The following is a 10,285-nucleotide window of genomic DNA, read 5'->3' as shown; positions in this document are numbered from 1 at the left end:
TCTTTTTGGCAGTTGTTGTCGCTATGATTTTGTTGGATATTGAGTATTTGTTGAGTTTGGTATTTGCATTCTGAGAATGTTCTCAATCTTACATTCTGTATTCTGGTCTTTTGTTTCTTGAGCAAGTTCTCTTCATTGTATATTAATAACTACTTCAATCACTTTTCAACTTTGTCCTTTGTCTTGTGGGATGTGGATAGTTATGTTGCCAAGGATTTTGTCACAAGTTCATATTTGGATATACTTACGCTGCCAAGGAAATTCTGCACACGTTTATTGAACTCTGTATTCTTTGTAGTATATTTACCGATGGTGTACCGATAGTCCTACTCATTGAAAATGGCAGTGGCTCTTTAATCAACAAAACTATGGTGATGAGAAACTTTTCTTCCCTTTTTAAAAAACATTGGCAAGAGTGATAAATTAGTAGAAATAATTGGGTTTTTTTTTTTTAGGATTTTTACTTTGTATAGGGTTTGAGAACTGTAAATGGAATGTATCTTGGTGTATCATATTGTAATCAAATCGTAGCTATTTATAGCAAAGATTAGGCGTAATCATATCGTACCATTTAGGGCATAGATTAGGCGTAATCATATCGTACTATTTTGGGCATAGATTAGGCTTGATTAGACTTACCATTTGCGTATCATTTTTAGGGTTATATATACCCAGCCTTGTAATCTTCTAACTATCAATAATACATACCAGTTTCTCCTTTCTCTGTGTCTCTCACGTATGTCTATTATCATGGTATCAGAGCGGGAATAAGATGATCCGACCTCTGTCTCTGTTCTCTTCCATCTCTCTCACAATCAACATCGCTCAGAAAACCAATCTCCTTCCTCTCAAATCGACATATCAGCAGTAGTAAACCCTTCGCTCTCTCTCTGTCAAAGCCAGTCACATCTCTTGTAACCCAGTCATCTCCAACGAACCCAGTCCTTATCAGCCCTCCAACAAGCGTCGCCGAACCTCGCTAGACCTCCGACGACCCTCGCCGACCTCAGGCGAGCACCCTCCAACCTCTGACGAGTCTCACAGGCTTCCGACGGCTCAGATTTGAAACCCAGCAGTCTTCCAACAGCCTTCTAACCATTTTCCGACGACCTCTGATTGTTTTTCGACGTTACCCAGCCTCGCCAGAGACTTGCAGCCCTCTTTTCTTCCTCTTTAGTGCTCTCAGCTCTGCTTATTTGGACTCTGGTATTCTGCTATTCTGCATCTGCTCTGGTATTTTGTGGTACCCTGAAATTTTTTGTGGTGCTCTAGTATTCTACATCTGCTCTAGTTCTCTGGTATTTTGCCTTTTGACTGCGTTCCTCTTTTAGCATCATGTCGGAAGATAAAATACAGGGTATTAGCGTTCGTTTGAATGGCGCTAATTATTCTTATTAGTCCACTGTTATGAAAATTTTTATAACCGGTCAAAGTATGTGGGGACATATAACTGGTTCCATCGTGAAACCCACTGATCCCAAAGCCGCAGATTATGCAACTGCTCTAGCCAAATGGGAGAGGGAAAATGCACATATTCTGACTTGGTTTCATAATTCCTCCGAACCAAGTATAGGCATGAACTTTTCGAAGTATGATACAGCAAAGAAAGTTTGGGATTATTTGCAAGGGATGTATCTTGAGTCCAATTTTGCTAATGAGTATGAGCTTGAGTTGTCAATCCGCCATGCCAGTCAAGGTGACCAATCTATTCAGGAGTTTTATAATGAGTTGACTAGCTATTGGGATCAGTTAGCACTTATGGAACCGTAAACTTGCAAGTTCTTGATAGCTATGTGCAGTATCGAGAGAAAAAGTGGCTTGTACAGTTTCTCATAGCCCTTCGGACTCAGTTCGAGCCTCTTCGAGGAGCTATCTTGCATCGGTCTCCATTGCCCTTAGTAGATGGTGCAGTTCATGAGCTTATTGCTAAGGAAACACGGTTCAAAGTGGCTAATTGGCACCTCCCTCACAGTCTATCTTTGCCACTCAGTCTGCTCCGCCTATTCAATATTCTTCACCCTTTTTGCCCACTCCGGCATCCCATCTTACTCAGATTCCGGGAACACCTAGGCCTCGCATTCCCACAGATGAGTGTAAATATTGTCATCAGAAGGGTCATTGGAAGTATGCTTGCCTAAGCGCGTTCAACCTAAGGGTCGAATACTTCTCATTCAAGTGGCCCTTCAGTTCCTCGGTCATCACATCAGCATTATCGCCCACCTGCAGCCTTAGCAACACCTACCTCTGGTGTGGTTCCTTCTCCTCCCATGTTTGAGCAATATCAGCAGTATAAGGCTTTCATGGAAGCCATCCAGGGGGATCCTTCCCAAGTTTCTGCCATGTCTTCTATCCACTCAGGTTTGCGTGGTTCAGGTGTCACATGTATATTACCGACCACATGGATTTTTTATTCTGGTTGTTCACATCATATGACTCCTGATTCCTCTCTTCTTGGCAAATGTGTCCCTCCATCTCTCCTATTAGTGTTGCCACCGCAAGTGGGTCTCCCATGCATGTTGTTTCCATTGGTTCCATCCAGTCGAATTCATTGTCTCTCTCTAATGTCTTTTATGTTCCTCAGTTAACATTAAGCCTTGTTTCAATTAGCCAGCTATCTGACTCTAGTTTTGATGTCGTGTTTTCTTCCTTTGGTTGTGTTGTGCAAGATTGGGAGTCCAAGAAGCAGATTGGGACAGGCCGTAGAGTTGGCGACCTCTATACCTTGGAAAGCTTACACATTCCGATCAAGTCATCTCCCATTGCTGCATCATCTTTCTGTTTAGATCAGAAGCCGTCTCCATTTTATCTTTGGCATTCTAGATTAGGACATTTGTCTAGTGAGCGTCTTAAACTTTTAGCTAAGTCTGGGTCTTTGGGTCAAGTTTCTATTAGTGACATTTCTGAATGTAGTGGTTGCAAACTTTCAAAAATGTCTGCATTACCGCTTAATAAGAGTACTTCTATTTCTTTATCTCCTTTTCAACTTGTTCATACAGATTAATGGGGTCCATCCCCAGTTACAACAAAAGCTGGTTATGTTTATTATGTTTCGTTTGTTGATGATTATAGTAGGTATACATGGGTTTATTTGATGACGCACAAGTCTGATTTCTATAAAATTTATCAAACTTTTCATGCCAAGGTTCAAACCCAATTTTCTGCATCTATTAAAATCCTTCATTCTGACTTAGGAGGGGAGTACTCTCTTTCTGAGTTTACTGCATTTTTAGACAGACATGGGACTATTCATCAATCCTCTTGCACTGACACTTCTTCCCAGAATGATAGAGCCGAAAGGAAGCACCGTCACCTTCTTAACACTGCTCGGTCTCTCTTATTGTCATCTTCAGTTCCTTCTATTTTCTGGGGAGAAGCCGTCCTCGCAACCGCTTATCTTCTGAATCGAATGCCCACTCCCCTTCTATTTGGTAGTTCCCCTTATGAGCGACTCTATGGTCAAATTCCCAACTATTCTCTCCTTCGTGTGTTTGGTTCTACCTATTTTGTCCTCCTCCCTAAAAAGGATTGCTCTAAGCTCAGTGCCCGATGTGTCGTCTGTGTCTTCTTAGGATATGGGCATTAATCAAAAGGGTTATCGGTGTTATGATCCAGTAACAAAGAAGCTATATGTATCACGGCATGTCACATGCTTAGAGCGTTTACCTTATTTCACTGTTCCTCCCAAAGCTGCTCTTGTGGCCAAAGAGGATCTGATTCATATTGATCCCTTCCCTATGGATGTGCTGCCAGAAGAATATACCTCCACGCTTGAGGTCTCTGATATTCCTGTAGTTAATTTCTTCAGCTCCGCCTTCCAACTCTTCTGCCTCCCAACCTGCTTCGGAAGCTCCTAATCTGCCTCCTCACCGGTATCATGTTCGGGAAATCGTCATCCACCGGTAAAATTTGATTTTTCTCATACTTGTTTTTCCTCCTCTTATCAATCTTTTCTTTCTCGGATTCACACTTACTTTGAGCCTAGGTCTTATAAAGAAGCTTGCAATGATCCCAATTGGGTAGAAGCCATGAATGCTAAACTTATTGCTCTTGCTCAAAATCACACTTGGGAGTTGGTTCCACTACCGGAAGGTAAAAATCTTTTTGATTGCAAACGAGTGTATAAGGTGAAAACTCATTCCGATGGCTCTTTGGAACGCTATAATTCTCAGATTATGCTTAAGTCGTAAAAATGACTTTGAACGTACTTCGTGTTAATTAATGGTTTCTTAGGCACATTACTCACAATTCAGGACAAGCTCTAACCTTTAGGCGTCATCTATGTCACCATTTCAAAACCACCATCCCTGATGCCAACAAAAAAAGAGTCCGAGAATTTTCTCAATCAAAAAAATACTTACAGTTTGAGAACATTCTCAATCACAAGTTTTGATCAACAAAATTATGATGATGAGAACATTCTCATCCCTTTTGAAACATCAATAATTGCAGCCGGTGGACATCTCTGTGTGCTTCTTAACTGATACTTTGAGGACCTTTTTTAGAAATCGGCTTATTTTCCCTTTTCATTTACCTTCCGTGCCAACCAATACAAAACACAACCAACCTATTTTAGGGCAAATCCAGTGTACAAGGCTCCCGCCATCGCAGACACAAAGATATCTCAAGAAATCCTGTTTGAGAATATTCTCAATCGTAAAAATGTTTAGAATTGACTTCAATTCTGTTTGAGAATATTCTCAGTACTAAGTTTGTTGATGTGCACCAATTTCATATTCTCTTATTTTCCTTTAAAAATTAGAAGGAAAAGTGTGTTACATAGCATGCTAGGAAACCAATTTAGGCGTCATCTATGTCACCATTTCAAAACCACCATCCCCGATGCCATCAAAAAAAACAGTTTGAGAACGTTCTCAATCACAAGTTCTCTACAGGAAACTGAAAAACTGACCATGTTGTATACTAAATTTGTTGTACATTTTTAGTGCACAACCAATGGTGTATCTATATTATGACTCATTGAAATAAAACTATGATGATGCGAACGTTGTCATCCCTTTTAAAAAATTGGCAAAAGTAAAATATTAGTAGAAAACATTGTTTTTTAAGAGTTGTTACTTTGTTTAGATTTTGAGATCATTCTCAGATTGTGCTTAGAATTGACTTTGAACGTGCTTCCTGTTAACTAATGGTTTCTTAAGCACATTACACGCATAATTCAGGACAAACTCCGACCTTTAGGCATCATCTATGTCACCGTAGAATTGCCAAGAATTGACTTGTCTGTTTGAGAACATTCTCAATCATAAAAAATGCTTAGAATTGACTTGAATTATGTTTGAGAATATTCTCAGTACTGAGAGAGAGAGAGAGAGAGAGAGAGAGAGAGAGAGAGAGAGAGAGAGAGAGAGAGAGAGAGAGATTAGGGCAGCACGATGAAACCATCTAAGAACATAGTACCGCATTTGGACAACCCAAAGAGGGAGAGAATATCTCAAGCAATCCTGTCTGAGAACATTTTCAATCATAAAAAAGGCTTAGAACCGACTTGGATTCTGTTTGAGAATATTCTCAATACTGAGAGAGAGAGAGAGAGAGAGAGAGAGAGAGAGAGAGAGAGACTAGGGCAGCACAATGAAACCATCTAAGAACATAATACCACATTCAGACAACCAATAGAAAACCTTATACACAGAGACATCTCAAGCAATCCTGTTTGAGAACATTCTCAACCATATAAAATGCTTAGAGAGACAGAGAGAAAAGGAACTGATTACTAACTGATTCCAATTTAACAACCTAAAAGCACCAAACAGATTTCCACTAATCCCTAACTGTTTGTCAAAATACTAAAACTTCTAAAGCATATGGAAAGCTACTGATTTAAAAACTTCATCATATGTGCAAGTGTATCTCTTCTTTCCTTTTCCTTTTCCTTTTCCTTTTCCTTTTTGTACATCACTGGACAGCGAAACTGCAAAATTTGAGCCTCACTGCAACATCTGCAATGAAAGCATGAAAACAAAAAAACCAACAAGTTAAAGAACACTCGATATCTAACCATAAAAGAAGATTGATGAAGCATGTTTTTGGGTACCATTCTTCATCCCCATTTTGGGGACTAGTGTCCCACATTCTTCCTGGATCTGTGAGGAATGCATTTAACACGGTTGCTCTCATGTCGTCACATTCTTCTTTGGAAAGAGATTCAGCAATTTGGTCATTCTTGACATACTGCTGTATTATGTAGCATACAACAACACCACAATCTAGGCTGCAAAAGAAAGTATTAACATGCTTTAGATGCTTGTCTCTTGTTTACATTCTATTTATTTGGGGGGTGATTGTGCAAGGGAAAGTGTTTTTCTGACAGTACTTACAATTCTGCACTCTGTTGAGGTGAATTCTTGACCTTGGTGATTGTTGCTTCGATGCGCGCACAGTTTTGACATTCTTTCTTCAAATAAACATTGATACACTTTTGCTGTAAAAAAAATTTGGTGTTTTTCAATTTTGTTAGTTTTGAGCTACAATAAAATGCTGAGAATGTTCTCTGCAATCTACCATTATCAGTTATAAATGCTCCGAATCAGCTATGCATAGTGGAATGCTTCGATTAAGAATGCTGAGAATGTTCTCAAAGCTGCAAATCACGTATGTCTGAGAACCAGCTATGCACTATGGAATAAACACATATTAGACTTAGTGATCACACTCTCAAGAGTTCAGTAAATGATTGTTCATACCATAGGGTCGGCGTCTTCACAGTAGAAATCTCATCCACCTTTTCGAGCTCTTGTGGAGTAGTAAAACTTCCAAGTAAATTGTTTGAGAATGTTCTTAGACTGTGCAAATATTTAGGGATGGATTAGGGTTCAGATGCAAAACACACGCATGTAAGGTATAATGCACTTGAGAACTTTCTCAGAGAATGGATATAATGCACTTTTGAGAATATTCTCAACAGAACTTTGTTTCATGCACTTGAAAACTTTCTGAGCTGAGGATGACACTATGCACTAGAGATGGCAATCTCAACCCATACTTTTCTAACCCGTCCAATCCGCCCATTTATAACCCAGCCCAACTTGCCCATATTATATAACAGGTTGATATAGATTCAACCCATATAAATCCATATTTACATGGGTTTAGATGGGTTGAAAATGAGTTCAATATGGGTTTGAATTCAAAAACCTATTCTGCACAAGAGTTGTTTTACGCCAAATCCCATAACTTGTTTTACTCTCTTTCTCTCTCTCTCTCTCTCAACTGATTTGGAAGTATTTAAATCTTCTATCTTTCTCTCTTTATATAAACAAAACATGTAAAGAAAATTGATCAAATTAAAGTGCAAAACGGGAAAATTGGATACTCTTCTTCTTCTCTCTCCTCCAAGAACAAACCCAGTAAATCCTAATACCCTCCAAAATCTAATTTCTGGTACAAAACCTGACCTTGTATTCAATAATTACTCGATCGATTCATTGGTTTTCAACTGGTGCTCTCTATTAGAATAGACTAGAGGCCGTGGCACATTCGATGCTTGTGCGAACAGATAGATATTATGCATATTTTGCCAAATTTTGATCGAAACTCATAATTTTTTTGGGCTTTATTCAAAAAATTATGAGTTTCGATCATTATTTTTTACTTTTCCAATTCCTCCTGACGAGACAAATCAATAAGTCACAACAGTTTGACGCAAAACAAACAAATTCAAAAAAAATTTAATAGAAACAAGAAAAAAGCCACTTAACTTGGGAGTGCTGTAGTGCGGGGCGCACTACAGCACCCCCAGGTCCTAATGAATTTGGAGGTGTTGTAGTGGGACCCGGGGCTGATGTAGTGCACCTCCTGCAATACACGTGTAGTGCGGCCAATCCGGCTACACTCATATGCCGTTTTTTAAAGGAGAAGAGAGATTAGATCATATGTTTACTAATTCCAACACCCGTTCAAAATTTTGATAGAAAAATTGATTAGGATTCTTGGAGGTTAACCTTATCTACTACTAGTATATGAGTATATTTTTTTTTACAAATTTTGACATTTTCAAGCCAACTCGGCTCATTGCTATTTGTTATCCGTGTTGCTTTTTGAAACATTTACAAAGTGGACTCAACCCATACCGGGCCAAGAATAGAGGAGAAGAAAGGGGAAAAAGAAGGAAGGGGGGGGGGGGGGGGGAGGGAATAAAGTAAAAACGGGTCGGGTTGGGCGGGTTTGGGTTTGACTTGACCCGTATTTGACCCAACCCGTTTCAACCCGTTGACTATTTGACCCGCACATATTTGACCCGCAACCCGTTTCAACCCGCCCAAATCCGACCCAACCCACCCATTTGCCACATCTACTATGCACCGTAAATTGTTTTGAGAACATTCTCAGAGCTGAGAATGTTCTCAGACTGTGCAAATATTTAGGAATGGATTAGAGTTTAGATGCAAAACACACCCACGTCGAGAATATTCTCAATCCTACAATTCAGCACAGTGGACATTCACAAGGAATGTCTGTTAGTATGAAACCATCTTCTTGTTTTCTCTTCTTCTGGATAAGTGGAAAGTTTTACGCAATAGAATTCTAGTTTAAAACCATCTGATTACACAAATTAGGAGTTTCACACATTTTAATTCAAGTTTTAAAACCAAGAAATACACACATTGTGCACTTGAGAACGTTCTCAGAGCTGAGGATGACTATGCATTGTAAATTGTTTGTGAATGTTCTCAAACTGTGCAAATATTTGGGGAATAGGGTTTAGATGCGAAATACACACATTGTGCCAACATACTTGAAGTGGAGCAACAAACAAAACAAACAAAATTGGTTCTCAAAATTAACTTAGAGTAAAACGTAGAGAAATCAAGTTTAGCTCTAAACAGACCATGCCATTACTACGGGGGTTTAGATGCAAAACAGACACGTCGGGAATATTCTCAATCCTACAATTCAGTTATGCACAGTGGAAATTAACTCAGAATGTTCCCAGATCAAACATTAATACGATCACATTTTCATACGAAAACTAAAATGTAAGGTATAACATTTGATTTGAAATAGATTTAGGGTCTCATTAGATTCTTACTTCTCTTCATTTGGCAAATCGAACAAGTATTAGCCGTAGAGGCGAGGTCAGAGATGATCGACGGATGAGATGGAGGACACGATCGTCTGAGATGGAGGACACGCTGTGGGGAGAGTGGAAGTTGAAAACACTAGAGGCGATGTCAGAGTCGTTGGAGGACGAAACGAAGGCGGTGGGGTTCAGGGTTGCTGAGCTGAGCTGGCGGCGGTTGCTCGTTGAAGCCGAAGAGTTTGGGTAGCACGAGTGGTTGTGGAGGAAGGGTTCGATGGCGGCGCCGGCGAAGGTGATCTGAGGCGGGGTGAAGTTGGCGACGATTTGGGAAGCGAGGTCGGACGACTGCAAATGGCAGGGGTAATTTCCGGTTAAATTGGAGCGTTTACCTTGGTGGGAAATTTCACAAGTTGGGCTGGACCTTTAGGGAATGGACTCTTATTTTTGGTACCGACCCGTCAATAGCCCACAAAAAAATGAGTTTGTATGAGTAACTACTATGGTGAAATACGCAACCAATCGCAACAATCAAGTTTGGATCAGTAATTGCTAATGTGATAAATACCACAATGGATAAAATAGAATCCTTGACTCCTTGTGTAACGCGTGAAAAAAAAGAAAAGAAGACTCTTTGTGTTACTAGATCCTAAAAAGAAAACTAACAAAGTTCGTGGAGTATTATATCATGCGAAACACCTGTAATATTAGAGTTAAATGCAGGAGCGTAGAGCCCTATTAAAGAATTATGGGATTAAGTTTTGACCTCTAAATAAATTAAATTTATGAATTTGAATTTTTATTTTACCAATAAGCGATCAAAGAAGGTTAATTGAATTTATGCTAGTATATTCACATTATTTAATTGCAACAGAATAGATTTTGGCTGGAAGGATGAGTTTAATAAAATAAAATAAAAGTTCTCATCAGGTTAGTGTTTCCAAATGGAGCACGTAAACTATAAAACTAAGGCCCCGTTGCCACTAAAAAACACTAAAAACTTAACGCATTTTATCATCTCGTTTCCACAAAAAGTTTTAGTATTTTACTATCTTGTTTCTACTGACAAAAAAGTTATCAACAAAAACTTTTTTTGCTACAATAACTCTACTCATAAACTCATCAACTTATTCACTACTGGAAACAATTTAACATTTCTCAACAACTTATATACTACCGAAAACACCTAACAACTTCTCAACCACAAATAAAAATTTATAAATTTTTTACTACCGGAATAATAAGAAA

The 10,285-nt window shown here is 39.1% G+C and overlaps 1 long non-coding RNA gene across 3 annotated transcripts; it reads right to left on the bottom strand.

Annotated features, from left to right (window-relative positions):
- Positions 1-5,581: 5,581 nt before the first annotated feature.
- On the bottom strand, positions 5,582-9,458 carry LOC131322284 (uncharacterized). Of its 3 annotated transcripts, none has more exons than XR_009198798.1 (5): positions 9,050-9,458; positions 6,705-6,803; positions 6,335-6,442; positions 6,056-6,232; positions 5,582-5,960 (listed from the first exon to the last, which is right to left on the bottom strand). It is a non-coding gene; the product is annotated as an uncharacterized LOC131322284 (long non-coding RNA). The 3 variants fall into 3 exon arrangements; XR_009198797.1 differs by having other exon boundaries at positions 6,339-6,442; XR_009198799.1 differs by lacking the exon at positions 6,705-6,803.
- Positions 9,459-10,285: the final 827 nt, after the last annotated feature.

Source organism: Rhododendron vialii, chromosome 4a, assembly GCF_030253575.1.
Source record: "Rhododendron vialii isolate Sample 1 chromosome 4a, ASM3025357v1".
NCBI lineage: Eukaryota > Viridiplantae > Streptophyta > Magnoliopsida > Ericales > Ericaceae > Rhododendron > Rhododendron vialii.
Note: the sequence above shows the minus strand (reverse complement) of the source record. Positions and strands in the feature narration are given on the sequence as shown.